The following is a 23,432-nucleotide window of genomic DNA, read 5'->3' as shown; positions in this document are numbered from 1 at the left end:
AAAGAAATATTACCTTAAGAATAATAGTTGGAAAGTGAAAAAAATGAAAAAACTATATGTATTATACGTATATTTTTTCCTACCACAGAAGATTCTAAACATGTTCTCCAGAAACATGGTATGTTAGCTATAAAAATTTTGTTGAGATGTGGACATTTCAAAAGAAATTTTCAAATATCACTGCTTAGTCAACCTTGCCATTATATAAAATACTGGTGCATGTTCAACAAATTATACATATAAGCAGACCAAATTTAAGTAACAAATCAAGGCAGGAACTCTGTTAATCTTATATCCCAACATCTACAAAAACTGATGTTTGTCAAAAACCTAAGAATTATTGCTATAAAACAATATTTAATTTGTTTGGACATATAAATAATAGAATTATTGGCTTTAGGCTATTTAAAAAACACTAATTAAAAACATTTGAGTGCACAGAGGGAATGCTTAAGTACCTAAAAGAGCAATTTTAAGAAATGATTGAGGTATGTTTGGTAGAAGTGGCATCTTGTTCATGTTTTACTGGGTTTTTTTCCTATATATACACAGAATAGTGGCATTTATCATTTTAAAGCAAATTACTATAAAGCATAATGTATTAAATGCACAAAGAAGCTAATTGAGGTAGAAATCTCAGTGCTGTGTTTCAATGTGGAATTCTTGCTCTCATGAAAATCTTTTGACTAGCTCTTGCAAAAAATATACATGCTGGCCCAAGTTATCTAAGCAAAACATTATCATTGAGTAAGCTTACTGGTTTGACAAATATTTCCACTGATTCATTTTCTTAACATGAAAAGCCTGCTCTTTTGAAATATGAGCCATTAATATCTCTGCCTTATCAATCCTGCAATTCAGTCCAAGACGCTATCAGTTGGCAAATGATGTGTTCTAGTGCTTCCATTGGTGATTTCCCTTTGCAAAAGCACCCCGACTCCCGAACCTGTCTTCGAGTCATGCTGATATGTGGAATAAAAATGTCACCTAAGGAGAATTTTACTCACAAACTCCACTTGGCATTTGCTTACGTGGTGTTCTTTAGGGATAATGGGGTAACTGAGATGCTCACCATCTTCATGTCCTCTTTTGCATTGTGTTAAAATCACTCTCTTGCTTACGACCTCAACTCCATTGAGGTATTCAGTTGGTAAAACCCAAACCCTAACTAAATCCAGCCCAGTGCCTATTTGTGCTGTCCCTGCAGAGCTGATCGTGATTACAGAAAAAAACCAATGTGTGCTGACTGCTCTCATTTTACATTCATGCCTAAACCCCAAATGGGTTCTTAATGCTGCAAGGCAATCATACTGCAATTCCTGAAGCTATTCACTCTCTAGATAAATATAAACCTCTAACACCTCCTTTTGATTCCACTTTCACTCAGAAAATAGAATCAGTTAGAAAAGATTTTCCACAAGGGCCGGCACCCACATTTATCCACCTACCTCCATCTGTGCATATTCAATCTGCCTTTCCTTCTATCATGAGTTGAACTGTCCACTCTTCCCTCTAACTCTAGGACATTGCTTCAGAATGCCTTTCCCCTCTCCCTACTATACCATCTCTTTTCCCCCTCCTTAGTAGATCATTCCTATCATGAAAAAAACATAATTTAATTTTTTCCATCTTAAAAACAAAAGCAAACAAATGAACAAAAAACTTGAATCTACTTCATCCTCTGGGAAACACCCAATTCCTTGCTCTCCTCTATGGCAAAACTTCTTGAGAGCATTTTCTAGTCACTCTCTGCATTTCTATATTCACTTTTTTTTCCCTATTCTTTCTTGATAATCCACTCACATCAGTCTCCCACCACTACATCTCCTCTAAAGATGTTCTTCTCAAGGTCAGCCATTACCCTGTAATTGCTAAATCCAGTCATCAATTCTCAGAATTCATATTGCTTGATCCATCAGCAGCATTTACAAGGCTAATTATAGACTTCACTATAATTGAAAAACTTCCTTCACTTGACTTGCAGCCCATCCCACTCTCCTGATTTCCCTCCTACCTCATTGCCCATTCATCTTTTCTGGTTGAGAGGGTCAATCAGGGCTTAATCCTCAGGCCCCTCCTTCTCTCTATTTACATCACTACCTTGGCAACTCATCCTGTTTTATTGCTTGAATACCACTGATACTTGGTCAATTCCCCAATTTCTGTCTTCAGACTAGACCTCTCTTCTCACTTCTTGCATCTTCAGATTTGTGTGCATAACTGCCTATTCAATGTCTACACCTGAGCATCCAATGAATATCTCATGATTAGCACATTTAATACCAAATTATTGATATTATCCCAAAAACCTATGTCAGATCAAGTACTCTGAGAAGCTGAGGCCTAGACAGCTGATTACTGTAATTATGTGCAAGACATTTATTGTAGGGGGAAAAAGCCTGTGAAGAATAAAGAGGAGGAATCTAGAGAATATGGGAAGAACCTTCAAACCATGATGCTAATCTGACACCTGTGAAGAAGAGGGAGAGAAGAGGATTGGGTAAAAAGAGTCTCTGATTACAACCCAGTTCTAAGAAAATTTCAACAGAGTTGATGGAGAGTCCTGAGCAAAAGTAGCCCATTAAGGAGCCCCACCTCTTTTAGATATGGGACTCAGCTCAAGCCAACAGTCAACCATGCTGCCCTCAGGAGGAGATCTGAACGGTGGATTTTCACAGCCACCACAGTCAAGCCCTGGAAATGCACAGGTCTGCTTCGCCATGCACATCCAGAAGGAGCCCCTCCAGGGATTCCATGGGCCTCTCTTTCTGAATAAAAACTTAAAAAAAGGAGTCGGTAGATGAATTAGACTGTTCACTGTTGCTTTGCTCTCAGAATAGCAGCTGGTCGTCATCCTCTCCTTCCTCCTCTGTCCACAACACCCCACTCACAGCACATGATTTCCCCCAGTAAACCCTTACAGCCTAAAAAAGTTATAAAGAGAATTCTAATCTGCTTATACTTTTCTCTACCTCAAAGAAAAAGTGTATATCCTGAGAAACACTTTTATCATTATTGTGACTTAAGTGCACCATAATTAAGCATCTCTGCTGCACAGAGATGTCATTGCCATGTTACTTAATATTTTTTCCGAACAAAGAAATGGTATTAATAAATTGATATTGCACGGGGAAATTTCAAAACAATTTAAATCCCATTTTATTCATTTCTGAACTGGTAACATCATACTGACTATGACACTATTTTTTTTTTTTTTTCCGGTACGCAGGCCTCTCACTGTTGTGGCCTCTCCCGTTGCGGAGCACAGGCTCCGGAAGCGCAGGCCCAGTGGCCATGGCTCACAGGCCCAGCCGCTCCGCGGCATGTGGGATCCTCCCAGACCGGGCCACGAACCCATGTCCCCTGATCGGCAGGCGTACTCTCAACCACTGCGCCACCAGGGAAGCCCCTATGACACTATTTTAATGGGTACCATTAATAATCCAACGACTGAAAAATTCTTTCCTGTTTATATATTAATTTATGTAAAACCACTGAGGTAGATAAATACATTTAGCTTTCAACAACATGATGCAACTAAATCTGAAGTAACAAGAAGAATATGTTAACTTTTGGATTTCCTTTTCATGTTCTAAGTTGCGGGACATTTCTTCTAGTTGCATAAAAACCTTACTTTGGCTTCCTTAGAAAGTATATAGTCTAAGAGGTTTTATAAGTAACAGAAGATAATGGTAATGTGTGTATTTTCTACATTATTCTATCATTCCATACTCAAAGTATTTCCAAAGAAATAGTAGTTGAACTAAAGAAGTTTTAATAAGTTTGGTGCATACACACACACAGACTGAGAGAGAGAGGGAGAGAAAGAAAGAGAGGGAGAGAAAGAGGGAAAGAGAAAGAGAGCTAGAGAGAGAGATTGAGGAGTAAAAATTTAGGATAACAAATGTGATTTTTTTTTCAAGTTGAATACAAATTTTTTATTCTGGGTGCTTTTTAACATTTCTAACATCATAAATAGCAAAAAAAATATTGCAAAAACAATAAAAAATTTAAAATATATAATTTACATAAAACCATCAGGTAAGTATATGTCTTCATTATATATATTTTATTCATAATTTTGTTTATAGCTTTATTTTAGTATTTTTATGGTTCTAGTAATGTAAGTTGTATCCTTTATAAAAGCCTTGCAATATTCTTACTAGAAGTCAAGATAAAAGAATATCAAATCAAACTGACCAAGGATCTAAGTTATCCATGTACTGATTTTTGGTCAAAATACAGATTAGGATAATTTTCCTTTGGTGATTCAAACCTGAGACACTTGCCATTAGGCTGACATTTTTCCTTTCTTTTTTTTTTTTCAAGTGTATTCTTATTTTTTATTTATTTATTTTTTTAAACACCTTTATTGGAGTATAATTGCTTTACAATGTTGTGTTGGTTTCTGCTGTATAACGAAGTGAATAAGCTATATGTATACATACATCCCCATATCTCCTCTCCCTTGTGTCTCCCTCCCACCCTCCCTATTCCAGCCCTCTAGGTGGTCAAAAAGCACCGAGCTGATATCCCTGTGCTATGCGGCTGCTTCCCACTAGCTAGCTATTTTACATTTGGTAGTGTATATATGTCAGTGCTACTCTCTAACTTCGTCCCAGCGTGGCCTTCCCCCTCCCCGTGTCCTCAAGTCCATTCTCTATGTGTACGTCTTTATTCCTGTCGTGCCCCTAGGTTCTTCAGAACCATTTTTTTTCTTTTTTTTTAGATTCCATATATATGTGTTAGCATACGGTATTTGTTTTTCTCTTTCTGACTTACTTCACTCTGTATGACAGACTCTAGGTCCGTCCACCTCACTACAAATAATTCAATTTCGTTTCTTTTTATGGCTGACTTATATTCCATTGTATATATGTGCCACATCTTCTTTATCCATTCATCTGTTGATAGACACTTAGGTTGCTTCCATGTCCTGGCTATTGTAAATAGTGCTGCAATGAACATTGTGGTACATGACTCTTTTTGAATTATGGTTTTCTCAGGGATTATGCCCGGTAGTGGGATCGCTGGGTCATATGGTAGCTCTATTTTTAGATTTTTAAGGAACCTCCATACTGTTTTGCATAGTGGCTGTATCAATTTACATTCCCACCAACAGTGCAAGAGGGTTCCCTTTTCTCCACACCATCTCCAGCATTTATCGTTTGTAGATTTTTTGATGATGGCCATTCTGACTGGTGTGAGGTGATACCTCATCGTGGTTTGAATTTGCATTTCTCTAATGATTAGAGATGTTGAGCATCCTTTCATGTGTTTGTTGGCAATCTGTATATCTTCTTTGGAGAAATGTCTATTTAGGTCTTCTGCCCATTTTTGGATTGGATTGTTTGGGTTTTTTTTGATATTTAGCTGCATGAGCTGCTTGTATATTTTGGAGATTAATCCTTTGTCAGTTGCTTCATTTGCAAATATTTTCTCCCATTCTGAGGGTTGTCTTTTCTTCTTGTTTATGGTTTCCTTTGCTGTGCAAAAGCTTTTAAGTTTCATTAGGTCCCATTTGTTTATTTTTGTTTTTATTTCCATATCTCAAAGAGGTGGGTCAAAAAGGATCTTGCTGTGATTTATGTCATAGAGTGTTCTGCCTATGCTTTCCTCTAAGAGTTTTATAGTGTCTGGCCTTACATTTAGGTCTTTAATCTAGTTTGAATTTACTTTTGTGTATGGTGTTAGGAAGTTCTCTAATTTCATTCTTTACATGTAGATGTCCAGTTTTCCCAGTAAAACTTATTGAAGAGGCTGTCTTTTCTCCATTGTATACTCTTGCTTCCTTTATCAAAGATAAGGTGACCATATGTGTGTGAGTTTATATCCAGGCTTTCTAACCTGTTCCATTGATCTATATTTCTGTTTTTGTGCCAGTACCATACTGTCTTGATTACTGTAGCTTTGTAGTATTGTCTGAAGTCAGGGACCTGATTCCTCCAGCTCCATTTTTCTTTCTCATGATTGTTTTGGCTATTCAGGGTCTTTTGTGTTTTCCATACAACTTGTGAAATTTTTTGTCCTAGTTCTGTGAAAAATGCCATTGGTAGTTTGAGAGAGATTGCATTGAATCTGTAGATTGCTTTGGGTAGTATAGTCATTTTCACAATGTTGATTCTTCCAATCCAAGAACATGGTATATCTCTCCATCTGTTTGTAACAAACAAAGAAAACTACAGACCAATATCACTGATGAATATAGATGCAAAAATCCTCAACAAAATACCAGCAAACAGAATCCAACAGCACATTAAAAGGATCATATATCATGACAAAGTGGGGTTTATCCCAGGAATGCAAGGATTCTTCAATATATGCAAATCAATCAATGTGATACACCATATTAACAAATTGAAAAAGAAAAACCATATGATCATCTCAATAGACACAGAAAAAGCTCGACAAAATTCAACACCCATTTAGATAGAAACTCTCCAGAAAGTACGCATAGAGAGAAGTTACCTCAACATAATAAAGGCCATATATGACAAACCACAGCCAACATCATCTCAATGGTGAAAAACTGAAACCATTTCATCTAAAATCAGGAACAAGACAAGGATGCCCACTCTCACCACTCTTATTCAACATAGTTTTGGAAGTTTTAGCCACAGCAATCAGAGAAGAAAAAGAAATAAAAGGAATCCAAATAGTAAAAGAAGTAAAGCTGTCACTGTTTGCAGATGACATGATGCTATACACAGAGAATCCTAAAGATGCTACCAGAAAACTGCTAAAGCTAATCCATGAATTTGGTAAAGTAGGAGGGTACAAAGTTAATGCACAGAAATCTCTTGCATTCCTATACACTAATGATGAAAAATCTGAAAGAGAAATTAATGAAACATTTCCATTTACCGTTGCAACAAAAAGAATAAAATACCTAGGAATAAACCTACCTAAGGAGACAAACAACCTGTATGCAGAAAACTATTAAGACACTGATGAAAGAAATTAAAGATGATACAAACAAATGTGATTTTGAAATTATGGGAGGGAAAATGTTCTTTGCAGTTGTCAGTAATAACCTCAATACTTCACACTGGATATGTAGATAGATTTTTCAGTCATCTATCTAAGGAAGAAAATCAAATCTTCCTTAAAAGGTAATTTCAGTTTCTCTAAACTAGGACAATTTTCCCAAAACCATGTCTTTATACATGTCTTTGCTGTATAGCAAATGTTTTATCTAAGTCTCTAATTATTATTGTCAACTAATTCTAAATGGTACATGTGAAAATAAAAGACAGTTACAGTTGCTATGGAAACTGTACTTTGTAGGAAATTCATTCAACAGGACTTGCTCCTCAAATTAAAATAATAATAACCTTTACATACAATAGAACCACCTTGACCACAAGCATCAGGAAAAGAAAGAATAAATGAATAAAAATGTAAAAATAAATGCCATTCTTTCCTACCTTTAGCTGGACTCATAGCTTCTTTCCTCACATGGACTAATTATTATTTTAAGATTTCAAACAAAGGAAAATAGCTACTCCCTACAGAAATCTCTATGTATAAGGGTGGAATTTCTATTTTTAAGTTCAGTGATATTTAACTTTGTAATAATAATTTTAAGAAGTCTATTATCGATGGTCATTTGACAAACTCTTTAATTTGTACTCTTCTACTCTCAATTTAAATTAAATATGCTATACAATTTTTCATACAGATTAATCGAATATGCTAAAGAAATAACTCAAAGAAACCAATTTGTTTGATTCCAAAATCCTCAGTACATAAATAGACTCTATCTCTCCACTTGGCATTCATCACGTTATCTTGTAAATTAATCTTCAGGGAAATATTAGCAGATATACTTGATTCAGTTAGCAAAATCATCTTTCTCACCCATTGCTGACATGTATTTTCTAGAACTGTTTTTCAGAGCACAGAGCAAGAGTTTTGCATTCAACTTCATATGATAGCCTTTTAAGGACATTGTACATATGCTGAGAGAGGGGTTAGGTAACAGGTACTTACATGAACAGGATATTTATTATCTAGAAACAAAAAAGAATTGGGACACAATTTGTCCAATCCACGTCAGAATTGGTCAGGACAGTATAATAGCAGACTTTTGCTACCTTCTTTCAAATTTCAAAGACTGGTAGACTTGTGAGTCAAAGAATGTGTTTTAAAACAAAACACACATCTTGGAGTCAAATAAAAGTAACTTTTATAAAACAAATGCTAGAGCCCTTTTGCATACTTGTATAGTATTCCTGTTATCATTTAAATATGAAAATAAGATCTCTTTTAAAAGTAATTACACAGGGGCTTCCCTGGTGGCGCAGTGGTTGAGAGTCCTCCTGCCGATGCAGGGGACACAGGTTCGTGCCCTGGTCCGGGAGGATCCCACATGCCGCGGAGCGGCTGGGCCCATGAGCCGTGGCCGCTGAGCCTGCGCGTCCGGAGCCTGTGCTCCGCAACGGGAGAGGCCACAACAGTGAGAGGCCCGCGTACCACAAAAAAAAAAAAAAAAGAAAAGTAATTATACAGCTCTTACTCCGAGATTTGGAAACAACTTGAATTATTTCAATGTACAGGGTGTGTTATTTTTTTTAAACTGCAGATCCAAAACCATTAATGGATGATGAAATAAGCTGATTGAGTTGTGACCACTCTTTTTTTAATGGAGTGGATGGAAGAAAATGGAATGGAGGTAGAATAGAATGGAATGAAATGCGTGGGATAGGATGTGAGATAGCATAACATAGACTAGACTAGAATTGAATATATTAAAGTACAACTCACAAGTTCCAAGCAAGAACTGCACACGTTGCAAAAAGCACTGCAGATTATGAGAACAGTGGCAAAGGGACATGGAGAGGATGTGCCGGAAGCACACATTGGCTAGAGAAGGATTACTTGATCTTATTCCTTCATTTCAAAAAAATTTTTTAAACTTCAAAATTGAAAACAATAATTGGAAATTTAGCAAACTGACTTGATAGTGCCCACAGTATTTTCAAGGAAAAAAGTTAATTTATCAATATAATTCCCTAATTTTCTATAACTGCTAATAAAAAACATATTTTGCCTTATTTAACTCATAAATTGGGACAAAAGAGAAAATAAAATGGCTCACACAACTTTCCAAAGAGTTATTCCTACAGTATGTATAGAAATGGAATATATGATTTTTAAATGAAATATTGGCTGACAAATTCAAAACTATACTTCTTAGTGATAACACAATATCTAGTATTTTTGTATAAAATTAATTAAACTTTTTATGTCATAATTAAATTTATTGCTTTTTCCAGGAAAAGTCTAAGAGAGATTGTGTTGAGAGACAGTTTTCCATGTAACTCTTACACTTCTGCATATCTTGCAAACAGAAGCACTGATAGCTTTGTTCTAGAATATCTTTTCAAGGATGTCTATACAACATGAAAGTTTAGAAAATAGAGGCATTGTCTCCCTTGAGACAGAAGTATATTTGTGTGATGCTCAAAATAATAAAGATAGTGTCTCCCTTTGAGTCAAAAGTTGGACATGTTTACTTGAAGGCTTTTAAAAGATTAGGGTTCTCTAAACTCAACTGTGACACACATCCACTGCACTGACCAAGTCCACCTCCATGTCACCCCCATGGGACGTGGGAAGCAAGAGAAACATGACATTCATGCTGCCTCGTTTGCCATGAGTAATAGAGTCCTTCAACTCTGTCCCAGGAGTCCCATGACTTTTGCCAGGATCTTTGAAACTATGGCATGCTGACTTTTTAGCTTACATAAAGGACAAAATCTCAGACACCTCACCATTCTTGACAGATTGTGAACTCAAAAGTGAATTTCATGATTTTCTAAATGTAAAGTAACCACAGTTGGCTGATATTTTCTATGTGGTATTTTGGTAATAAAAATCATGTATTTAACTGGCATTTAAAGCATTCTTTATGGGCTAAACTTTGGGGGTGGGGGGAAACTAGCAATTTTGTCAACATGCCAAACATGTGTGAAGGTTTCCAGAAGTATTATTGTTATGGCAAACAAGACCCAAAGTCATCACCCCATCTCCCACATGTTCCCCAAATATGTTGCATTCCATTGAGGAGGGCATTAATAACCAAAGGAGTTTGAATAAAATAAAATTAGAAACATATTTGCATCTTATTTCTCTGTCTCAAACTTTTAATCATTGCTCTACTGAAAAAAATAGAAAAACTTTTAGAAGATCTATTTGCTATTCAAAATCCTGCATCAATAATTGAGTTAAACTTCATACCTAAAGGGAATAAATATTACAATCCATTTAACATTACGGTTCATTACAATTATTAAAATTTGGTTCTTCATTTACATTGAAAAGTAATTGTCAGATATTAACATTTATTGTGATTTTGGATTAAAGAATATTTCACATTGCTAAACAGAGGAAATTGCTATTATCCGCAGCTTATTTAATTGAACCAGAATCTTCATCCTTGACTGAAATGGAGAAATGGAAAGGAAAAAACTCAATCAGGCATAAATGGCGTGCATAGCACTATCCTTGTGGGCTCTGAACTTCCAGACACACTTACACATTAAATGAAATATTTTCTAATTCATAAGGAGGTGGTTTGAAGATCTCTCTATGAGTTTGAAGATCTCTCTATAATTAGATATTAACAAAATATTTGACATGAAACTGATTTTGTAGAAAAGGCAAACCTTATCTAATACATATGTGTGTATATGTATGTAGGGGGAGATGTTTAGTTGGCTACCAAATAAAATGTAATTCTTACTACAGCTTCTTTAGTATTTAAAAACACTGATATAAGGAAACTATTCAGAGAAACAGAACTAATAGAATATATATATGTGAGATATATATATATATATATATATATCTCCAGTATGTATGTATATATAAAATAAGAAATAAGCTTATGCGACTGTAGAAGTTGACAAGTCCCAAGATCTGCAGTCAGCAATCTAGAGACCCAGGGGAGCCAATGGTGTAGTTCCAGTCTGAATGCCAGCAGGCTCAAGACCCAAGAAGAGCCAATGTTTCAGTTTGAGTTCAAAAGCAGGGTAACACCAATGGCCCAGTTCAAAGGCAGTCAAACAAAAGGAGTTCCCTCTTAGTCTTTTTGTTCTATTCAGGACTTCAACTGATTAGATGAGACACAAACACATTAGAGAGAGCAATCTGCTTTACTCAGTCTACCAATTCAAATGCAACCTCATCCAGAAACACCCTCACAGACACACCCAGGACAATGTTTGACCAAATACCTAGGCACGCCAGAGCCCAATCAAGTTGACACATAAAATTAACCATCACATATGTAAATAAGTGAAAAAACTGGAAACCCAGATACACAGAAATTTATCCAAGGTCACACAATAAGGGAGGGATCCAAGAGGCACCCCTTGCTTTACTTCACCTTAAAATGCCTAACTTTTCCTTTCCATTATTTTGCCTTAGAGCCAAATAGAAGTAGGTGTTTTCCAGTACTATAGTAATGGAAGGCATAAGGTAATATCACAAGTAAAGCATTTTTCCTTAAAAAGGATGCTCCTGAATCTCATAGTAATTACTTCTAGGATCACCAAAGAAAACTACAGCTGACATAAATTATAAGTCACCAAAGATATTCTTTCTCTAAAGCTATGATAGGAGTATGGCCACATAATTAGACAAAGCCCACCTATCTCCCTACCCACTCATACCATAATGTTAGTGCCATTTTCCCTAATCCACACCTGAGGTTAAGCTAAGCTGAACATGGACATGAGCTACTCAAGACAGAAAAACAAAGTTGGCACAAGTATTAACACTGAAAAGAAAAAGTGTGCTATAATGACTGTTTAAGCTTCACTGTTAGTCAGATTTATCTGATTCACCAACTTATTATTAATTTTTTTGATGGTCAACACTAGAACAGCTAGTTAGTGAATGCATTAGTCAGGGTTCTCCAGAGAAACAGAACAAACTCTGTGTGTGTGTGTGTGTGTGTGTGTGTGTGTGTGTGTGTGTGTACAGAGAGAGAAAGAGAGAGAGAGATTAAGTAATTGGCTGACACTGTTGCAGATACTGGCAAGTCCAAAATCTGCAGGATAGATCATAAGGCTGGAGAGCAAGGGAAGAGTTGCAGTTTGATCTGAAGGCAGTCTGCTGGCAGAATTCCCCCTTCCTTGGGGGAGGTCGGTCTTTTCTTAAGGCCTTCAATTGATGGAACTGAGGTCCATCCACATTATGGAGGACAATCTGCTTTACTCAAAGTAATGGAAATAAAAACAAAAATAAACAAATGGGACCTAATGAAACTTCAAAGCTTTTGCACAGCAAAGGAAGCCATAAACAAGACAAAAAGACAACCCTCAGAATGGCAGAAAATATTTGCAAACAAAGCAACTGACAGAGGATTAATCTCCAAACTATACAAACAGCTCATGCAGCTCAATATCAAAAAAACAAACAACCCAATCCAAAAATGTCAGAAGCCCTAAACAGACATTTCTCCAAAGAAGATATACAGATTGCCAACAAACACATGAAAAGATGCTTAACATCACTAATCATTAGAGAAATGCAAATCAAAACTACAGTGAAGTATCACCTCACACCAGTCAGAATGGCCATCATCAAAAAGTCTACAAACAATAAATACTGGAAAGGGTGTGGAGAAAAGGGAACCCTCTTGCACTGTTGGTGGGACTGTAAATTGATACAGCCACTATGGAGAACAGTATGGAGGCTCCTTAGAAAACTAAGAATAGAACTACCATATGACCCAGCAATCCCACTACCGGGCATATACCCTGAGAAAACCATAATTCAAAAAGAGTCATGTACCACAATGTTCATTGCAGCTCTATTTACAATAGCCAGGTCATGGAAGCAACCTAAATGTCCATCAACAGATGAATGGATAAAGAAGATGTGACACATGTATACAATGGAATATTACTCAGTCATAAAAAGAAATGAAATTGAGTTATTTGTAGTGAGGTGGATGGATCTAGAGTCTGTCATACAGAGTGAAGTCAGAAAGAGAAAAACAAATACCATATGCTAATACATATATATGGAATCTAAAAAAAAAATGGTTCTGAAGAACCTAGGGACAGAAGAGGAATAAAGACACAGACGTAGAGAATGGAGTTGAGGACACGGGGAGGGGGAAGGGTAAGGTGGACAAAGTGAGACAGTAGCACTGACATATATAGACTACCAAATGTAAAATAGATAGCTAGTGGGAAGCAGCTGCATGGCACAGGGAGATCAGCTCTGTGCCTTGTGACCACCTAGAGGGGTGGGATAAGGAGGGTGGGAGGGAGACGCAAGACGGAGGGGATATGGGGTATATGTATGCATATCGCTGATTCACTTTGTTATACAGCAGAAACTAACACAACACTGTAAAGCAGTTATACTCCAATTAAAATGTTAAAATAACTAACTAACTAAATAAATAAAATACAGAGGTAAGAAAGTTATAATTTCCATGAAATATAGAGGTTATCTAAAATTTCCTTCTAAATTACATTTTAATTATTAAAAATAAAATGGTCACATAAACTTTTAATCAAATTCTGCATCCACCCTGGATGTAATCATTTGATTCAAGATGGATTGTTTTGTCTCTCAGGCTTACTTGGTCTGTCTTTGTATCAGCACACTATAAAAGGCACTAGCTATATTTTGTTTGTATTAAAATAGATGTGTGTCCTCTAAAGGAACTTACAAAATAGTTACATGGATAAACATACATCAGTTTATTTTGACCTTTATATCTAAGAAGATACTCTTATTGTGCTATTTATTCACCACGATTGCAATCTCTCTGTTCAAAGATTCTCATCTATTTTCCTTCAGAGGAAAGCTGGAGTTCTGTCATCTCATTGGCTGTGTGAAGTTGATTAACATATGGTTTCTATATAGGAAGTATTTGCTTATCTGAAGGCAATTCTCTTTCAGAATCTATCACTTTTAGCTACTTATTTCCATGTCATTCTGTCAAAGGTTACGTTTCATTGTCTCAGGCAAAATGGAAACTCTAAACTGCCAACACATATAATACATTATCATTATGTCTTTACTATTCTTTTTTTCACTCTTTGTTTAAATAAATATTTCCAGCTAGATAATCTACCAGATTGAGGCTACCATGGAGAGGAATTTGGGAAGAAAACAAGAGAACAAACATCTGTACTAGATTTTTACTCATTTCCTCTTCAGTGCTTTGTAAAAATTGACTTCCCTTTCCACTGTTTCTTCCTGATTTTAGCTTTTTTTTTTTTTTTAACCAATGGCATCCACCTCCTTGGGAATCCCAGAATTATAAGCAGTAACAAATTAGCAAACCCTACTACTCAGGACACTGCTCAATTAGAGTATTCTCTCTTATCCTGCCCAAACCGAAGTTAATACTTTCTAAAGAAAGTAGAGACTAGTTGAGTAACAAGATGTCCAACCAATGGAATGAACAATATGCAATTTGCTAAGTAATTAATACAAGTTTAAATATGTAAGTAATAAATCATAACATGTGGGTATAGATAGTGTTTAATTCTATCATTTCCTAGAATGGGAAGGCTGAGCATTTGCAATTGCCCACTATTATAGCCCTTGGATTCCATAAGAACCTTAAATATAATAGAGGATAGCAGGGCAACAATACAGAAGGAATCTGAGCCCTTTAGTGATTTTATGATACAGAGCCATCTCTCCACTCTGCTGGACTTACCTCCATCTTGTGACAAGACAGAAAAACAAATTTTCCTCTCATTTGAGCTTCTGTACCTACTAGATATATCCTAGCCAATGAAGAAATTGGTACCTAGAAGTGGAATACAGCAATAACAAAACCTAAAATATGTAACACGCTTGTGGAAATTGGACAACACACAGTGAGGAAACAGCTACTGCAGGCTGGAGAGCTGTTGAACCTGACTATGGCATGACAAACCATTTGGTAAAATGGTCCTCCACTCTTGGAAAGTTGGTTCATGTATTTCCTGAATCTCAAGATCTAGGAAACACTGTTGGAATATTTCAGGGAATTGATTTATGTTGGCTACTTGTTGTTGCTTTTCACAGTGTACAGAAGGAATGAGATTAAACTAAGCAAGAATTAGCCAGTCCGCAAGCAGAGAAGGAACAGTTCTGCTAAGAGCAGTTTTCTAAGTACTAACAGCAGTAGATATTGACAGAGTCCAGTAACTCCAGGCTTTGGAAGATTGGAAAAGTCAACTGCATCTATAGCTTAAATAGAAGAAGATAAGGCTTGAGGGTGACCTTTCTTAGTCTTCTCACATTAAGGCTTCTGTCAGACAGTGAATGGGTTTCTAACTAACCAATGCTAAATTATTTCAGCTTAACCACTGAAAGAGTGATAGGCCAAGCATCGAGACCAGGAAATAAAGAAGAGATTCTTTGTCTTACTAACTATAGCCAGACAAGATCTTTGGTTACTGTGGTTACTTTTTCACATAACTGACAGAACCAAATAGACCGAATGGTCCATGTTTTTAAGGAAATTGTATTATAAAGGAACTCACAAGCCTGGCTTGCAAAAGCAAGTAATTACCAAACTTTAAAACAACCCAAGGGCTACCCTGGTGGCGCAGTGGTTAAGAATCTGCCTGCCACTGCAGGGGACACGTGCTCGAGCCCTGGCCTGGGAAGATCCCACATGCCACAGAGCAACTAAGCCCATGCACCACAACTACTGAGCCTGTGCTCTAAAGCCCGCAAGCCACAACTACTGAGCCTGCGTGCCATAACTACTGAAGCCCGCGTGCCTAGAGCCCATGCTCTGCAACAAGAGAAGCCACCACAATGAGAAGGCTGCGCACTGTAATGAAGAGTAGCCCCCGCTCACCACAACGAGAGAAAGCCCGTGCACAGCCCCGAAGACCCAACACAGCCAAAAACAAACAAATAAATAAATAAATTTATATATATTAAAAAAAACAAATATTCTAAATCAGCCTAGCAGAAAGGAATTTCTAATACTTCTCCAAATTTTCTCTAATGAGTATGTCATAATTCTATTGTCAAACAATAAATGAAAAGGATTTGCTTGAGTTTACTTCAGTAGCTATAAAAACTCAAAAATCACTGATATTTGGAAGCATTATTTATAGTAAATAGTAATTCCTTAAGGCTTTGCTTCAATAAAGCCAGAGGACAGCTATTCTTCAAGAAGCAAGTCTAGGAGAGGTAATACATACTAACAACCAAGCATATAAAATGTAATGTAAAAAATGCTCCAAGAAAAGTATGTAGGAAATGGTATGAGAGTTTTCTAAGTGAAGAAGTTGAAGGGAAGAGCTTCTTTTCAGAAGAAACAACATGAAGAAAATCAGGAAAAATGTGTATACATTAGGGGAAAACTAAAGATAAGATCAGAAACTAGCCAGGATGAGATTATAAAGAATCTAACATGTCTCGAAATGGGAGTCTGGGCTTTATTTTTTAAGCCAGTGTGTCCCAACACGCAATCAGCATATCAGTGACGGTACACAGAAAATTTTATGTGGAATATGACAATTTTGTAATTTTAATGATGATTTATTTTAATGAATATTATAAAAACATAACCAGAACATATAATGCTTATTTCATAAATATTAGTACTTAGGATGGCATTAAATTGGCTACTGCTATTGTAATCTACCAAATGTAGAAATAAAGGCTTCGTTCACATACACTTAGAAGTGTTTCACATTTTCAGTAATTAAACCGTCCATCACAACTATGTGGAAGCCATTACTAGATGATCAGTTACTAGATTGTGAAGTGTTCATTTCTATATAAACCGATCAATTCAAAATTTTCTGGAAGTAATGATAATTTTGACAAGGAAATTTTAAACCCTGATCAGGGCAATTAAATAGATGATACGAAGAAAAGAAAACAAAGAAAAATTATTTACCATCTGTCAAAATAAATGAATCCTGTGTATAGATTAATTCATACAGAAACATAAAAAGAAACAAAGATCATTCAGTTGGATACAGAAGGCACCTTTAAATGATCTAGCTCTCAAAAGCAATGCAAGGAAATTAAAGGACAGTGGCAAAGAGAAGTTACTTAACTGATTAGCTGGATTTTAAATACCATAAAGTTTCAATTGTCAACAAGAAGTTTCTATGTCAAATATCCATATGAAATGGAAATAGGAAGTAGGTCCCTAAACAGATAGAAATTTGACATCACGTAGGAAAACACGATTCTTCCAAATGACTAAACATTTCATAGAGAGAGGAAACAAATGTCTTAGCCATAATTCATTTAACTCAACATTTTGCTCATTTTTTTTGGTATAGATTGTATAGATCAGAATGAGATCTTACCTTGCCAATAAATTTCTTTATATTTTGACTGTACTAAAAATTTAAACTGAGAAGTTCCTGGTTGCAATTGTGCTCTCAGTTCTGTGAAAGCTTACAAATCTTCCAGTCTTAAGGGAATAAAGCCATATCATTTTAGGAATATGCAAAGCCAAGAAAATATCAGGGGAAAAGAGAATCCTCTCTTCTGAATTTAATTTTTGAAGGCTACAGATATAAATATATCTTTTAATTTACTACTCCAATAATGTGATGTAATGCAATTGTATATAATTGAATGTTCTCTGTATTCATGGAAATTAAGCGATATCTTAAAATGTTTAACTTGGAATTTATTTATACTGCTAGAAAATCTTTGCTGGGTTTCTGGATGAAGATGAGCATATGAGACCATTGCCACAGCAACCAAATCTGTAAATAATATTGTGTTAGTCACAGGGAACACAATGTATGCTGTTTTTAATATTTCTGCCTTTACCCTTTGTCACTGCTAATTTATGCACAAGCTAACTCTAAATTTAATATGGGAACATTGTCCTCTTTGAATTAAAAATTAAATATAATGCAATTCTTTTTCAAATAAACTTTTTCCAAGTTTATTCCACAAGAAGCTACTTAGTGACCTTTGCTGATTATGATAGTTATTAACACTGTTATTTGAGCTAGGAAATCTTCTTTGAGATGTAACTTGGTACATTGAAAAACAACAGCCTTGGAGTCAAGATAAATCTGGATTGTAATTATAATTTTGCTATGATGACATTTTTCCTCTTAAAATAGGAATAAAAATAGAATCATTTAGGTTTGTTGTGAAGAGTGGGGATAATGTACACAAAAGGCAGGGCATATAATAGATGCTCAGTATACAATATATTCTATGATATTGATGGAAATTTTAAAATATTGATGCATATTTTAAAAATCGTGAAACATTTCATTGGTGTTATGATTCTGTTTTATTGTTCTGATATAGAATTTATAAGTTTTGGACTAAAAATCCCATTTTTCTATTTTCTTTTTAAACCTGAATGGTCAGCATTGCTCCACTAGAAAAAAGAAACCACTCTCCAACTTCTTATGTTATCCCTATGGAACAATCACAAGTCCTATCTCTCCACGGGAACATAGTTTAGGCTGAGCCTATCAAGGCCCTTCCCTCATGGACATCACTATGGATGTATGAATCAAGCCCAACAGTCAGTACCTGAAAAGACTGCCTTTCCTCAGTGGAGCTGCCAATGTCAGAGGCTGTGAGTCTGCAACTGCTGGGGGCCATCTTGTCCACCTGGAGAAGATATCCTATAAGCAGGCTATTCCTAGGAGATACCGTTGGTTTGTTTCCAGGCCACCTCAATACAGGGAGTTACATGGATTTTTTGGTTTCCCAGTGCATATGAAAGCTTTGTTTACACTATACTGTAGTCTATTAAGTGTGCAATTGCATGTGTCTAAAAAAAAATGTAGTGCCTTAGTTAAAAAATACAAAACAAAAAAGTTACAGTAGTAACATCAAAGATCACAGATCAGCAAAACAAATATAATAATAATGAAAAAGTCTGAAATATTACAAGAATCACGAAAATATGACACAGAGTCACAAAGTGAGAAAATGCTATGGGGAAAATGGTGTCAATAGACTTGCTCTACGCAGGGTTGCCACAAACCTTCAATTTGTAAAAACGCAGTATCTGTGAAGCACAATAAAACAAGGTACGCCTGTACACAAGATGAAACCAAGCATGAGCTAGCAGAGCAGTCAGGGACAGTAACATAGTGCTTAGGGTATTTGAGGCCCATAATCTAGATTTTCCAATTACATTAGCCAATAAAGGCCTTTTTGCTTATCTTCTTTTGAGTTGAATTTCTGTCACTCACAATAGGACATGATTTTCTTTCTAAAAACTTTATTACTTTTCTTTTGACTTAGATTTACAGCCAACTTGGAATTAATGTTTATGTACGGTGTGACGTAGGGTGAGTGCAGGGTGGTTTCTTTATTTAAAAAAAAAATACATGATCGTTCAAAACCATTATTAAAAAGACCCCACTGTTCTGATATTTGTTGAACATCCAGCATTCATTAAGGCATGACTTTGCTTCTCTACTCCCTTCTTCAAGCTATGGGTCTAATTCGCCTATCTTGTGTCATTGCCATACTATCTTAATTACAATAGGTTTATAATAAATCTTGATATCATCTAGAGCAAGTCCACACATTTTGTTCCCCCTTAAGATTATCTAGGCTATTCTTGGAATTTTTTATATCCATATATTTTTTGGAATTGGCTTGTCAATTCCAATTTTTTCATTTCTTGGATTTAATGAGTATTACGTTGAATTAATGTATCAGTTAGGAGATCCATCCTTAAAATATTGATTTTTGAAATCCATGAACAATCTCTCCAATTATTTGGATCTTTTAAATATTTTTCTACCAATTTTCTTTTATTGTTTTCTAAGAGTAAGTCTTGTATTAGATTTACTCTTAGCTATTTTATGTTTCTGATGCATTTTATAAATACAATTGATTTTTGTATGTTGATCTTCTGTCCGGAAACCTTGCTACACTCACTCAGTAACTATACAATTTATTTTTCACTTTCTAAACTCATAATCATAGTACCTGCTAATAATGACAGTCTCATTCTTTCTCTTGAATACTTATATCTTTGATATCTTCTTTCTTTTCGATTACTGGCTAAAAACTCTTGTTCAGTATTAAATGGCAATGGTAATAGTACATATTCTCATCTTACTCTTTTCTTAAAATGAAAACCTAATTTTTTTCAAACGTTGGCTCCAGAGAGATACTACCTATGACATTCAAAATAAAAGGGAAATGATTTAAGGAAAATATTATGGGGAGAGTGTGAAGGAAAAGGAGTGGAACACATTTAAAAAAAAAAAAAAGAAGGAAGAAAGAACATAGAACCAATTTAGATTTGGTGTAATTAGAAGTCAACAATTTAAAAAGTCATTGCCAGTTCTCTTGAACATTTTGGTTCAAGTATTAGTTTAGTATTAGTTCTCTTGAACTGATACTGAAAGTTATCAGTATCTCTTGAATACTGATAACTTTATAGTTGCCAGGCACAGTGATTTAGAAAACATAACATTTTTCCATGCAGCCTTTAGTCAACTGTTCCTAAGCAAAGATTTTTTGATCATTTCAATTACTACATTCCAGAATGCATAGCGGTGTCCATATAATCCATTCAAATAGGGTTATGGGCTTCCCTGGTGGCGCAGTGGTTGAGAGTCTGCCTGCCGGTGCAGGGGACACGGGTTCGTGCCCCGGTCCGGGAGGATCCCACATGCCGCGGAGCGGCTGCGCCCGTGGGCCATGGCCGCTGAGCCTGCGCGTCCGGAGCCTGTGCTCCGCAACGGGAGAAGCCACAAAAGTGAGAGACCCACGTACCAAAAAAAAAAAAAAAAATAGGGTAATTAAAATCACAAAATCAACCATTTTTCCTAATATTTTTCATCTTCTATGATCTGAATCTCATTTTCAACACTAAATTTTTAAACCACTCTATCTCTACCCAAATTAGGCTGAGTATCTGTGGTAGCCAGCTTCCCAGATGGTCACCAATGATCCTCTCCTCCTGGGTATCTACACATTTGAATAAGGCCGACCCACTCGCCTACCCACCCACATTAAATGAGGCTGATCTATGTAACCAGTAAGATATTTTAGGAATTGATGGTGTGTGACTCTCAGAGGTAAGTCATAAAAGGCATTGGTGCCTCCTCTTTTCTCTCTCCTTAAATCACTCACTTGGAGGGAAACCAACCACCAGATTGTAAGGAGAGTCAAGCAGCCCTATGGAGAGGCCAACGCTCTTGCCAAAAGCCACCACCAATTTGCCAGCCATGTGAGTCAACCATCTTGGATGTGGATCCTCCAGACCCACTTAAGCTTTCAGAAGACTCCAGCCCCATCCAACATTTTGACTGCAATTTTATGAGAGACTCTGAGCCAGAACCACACAGCTAAGCTGCTCCCTTCTTTCTGACACATGAATGAATGCTTACTGTTGTCTTAAGACACTAAGTTTTGAGGTAATTTGTTACAGAGCAACAGATAACTACTACAATATCCTTGCTATATCCTCCCATGTATACCAGTATTTCCTTTAACAAAACACTGTATTTTTCCATTTTTAATTGTATTTTTTCCCACAAACTTAAAGCTATGTGAGAATAGACAAGTGATCTCTTTTTCTTTTACAGTTATAAACCCAGGTTTAGCACAGTGGCTGTCTCTTAGTAGATGCTAAATAAATACATGTAGGGAGAAGGAAAAGAAGAAAGGTTAGAAGGTGGGAGGATAGGAAGAAGAGAGAAAGACACTTCTGTTTGACCAAAAGTCCTCAAGTTTTGAATCAACGAACATGGGTAGCCCTCGTATCTTTCCCACAAAAAGCATCAACCACTTCTTAAAGCAAATCTAACAGAAACCAAATGTGATTAACGTGAAGTTAATTCTAAAGTTGTTCTAAAATTAAGCCTCGATATTTTTATTTGTATTTTAAGAAACAATGATCTTTGTAGTTTAGTATAGAATCAAGTATGGTTTCCAAAAGAACCAAATGCCGAGACTAGATCAGGTGGTTCATGTTCCTTCCAAGAGAGTCCTTGTTAAGATCCCCATTATATAGAACTATGTCGTTAAATTATAGGGAGTTTTTGAATGTCACTCCTTGGAGGCCAGGGTTGTAACAGCAAGCAAATCAAAGATCTAAGGTATATAGAGTGTTGAGTGAAAAAAATAACTCTTCTAAAAGGAGATCAAAGGTTTCCCATATAACTTTAGTAAAATCAATGTTCTAAATGCTAATCAATAATAGATTATACATTTACGTTCCTTTTTATAACAAAATAACATTTATCTTATCACATAGTCATCTTCCTTACTTTTAAAAACAAATTTTACCATTGTGAAGTTGCACTTTGAACAGTTAAGTATGTATGGTTCTTCCTGTGTTTTAGTTAATTCCATTTCTGTCTGTAATATTCAGCATCAAATAGCCAAATTTTAAAGGAAGATTACCTTTTTCTAGAATAAAAAAGAGAAGTTTCAAACAATCAAAAACTAAACCCAACTAATCAGGAGCGCATTTAATTTGTAGCTTTGGGGACAAGTTTTTCTATGCTCTTCTTTCACTGTAAGCAACAATCCACATTAGATCTTAAAAGGATTGTAATCGCACCAAGTTCCAGCTAATATACCTGTGGAGTTCAAAGCAGTCCTGGAGTATAAACAATCTAAGAGCCAAGAAATGTGATTGCCATAGTGCTCTGACTTCATGAAAAACCCTTCTTTAAAAAAAATACGTTTTCCTGCAAGTTATGCTAATTCCATTTGTTTTTTATCCTCACTATTTTTATGTTACACCATTATCCAACATTTGATGTTCTGAATAATGCTTTCTATGGAGACAAAAAAATAAATATTTTAATACAATGGCTAGCTTTGCATTTGGCAGACAGGTGCAGTGGTCTATGGAATTTTTTAATGAGAATTTTATCATTATAAAAAGTAAGGGCAAAATAGCTGAATTATCTTTCCCATAGGAAACCTGACATTCTGCTCTGATTTTGTACAAATCCACACTTCTAACAACTCGCTTTGGGTGACTGAGATCTTTGCTATAACTCAGCTAATAATAGATATGAGTGGGGTATGTGAACACACCTCTGAAAATGAAAAGACCGTGGTCAAATGAAATAAGAATGTAAAAATAATTTTACTTCTCTTTTAGTTAATGTGCCCTTAACTAACATGTTTCCATAGTGTCTGTTTCTGTTTTTCTAACGAAGTGCTCTCCCATTATTTCCCTTTATATGTGAGATCTTTAGGGGAGAAATCAGGAAGGGGAAAAAAAAACTCCATTAGAGAACAGAAATAAAGATGGGAAAATAATTAAAATGCTTCTTTATTGTCTGAAAGTCTGAAAATTAATATTATAATTCTGCTAGTCACTTTGCTCTACTTGCTTTAGAGGAAGTTGTAACCTTATCTCTCTATATCATGACAAATTAAGACTCTCTGTTTTGATGAAGAAAAGCAATTTACATGCAAATAATGGTTCCAAAATATCAATCATACTTCCTGCTCAC

The sequence above is a fragment of the Orcinus orca genome, chromosome 17 (genome assembly GCF_937001465.1).
Source record: "Orcinus orca chromosome 17, mOrcOrc1.1, whole genome shotgun sequence".
NCBI lineage: Eukaryota > Metazoa > Chordata > Mammalia > Artiodactyla > Delphinidae > Orcinus > Orcinus orca.
Note: the sequence above shows the minus strand (reverse complement) of the source record.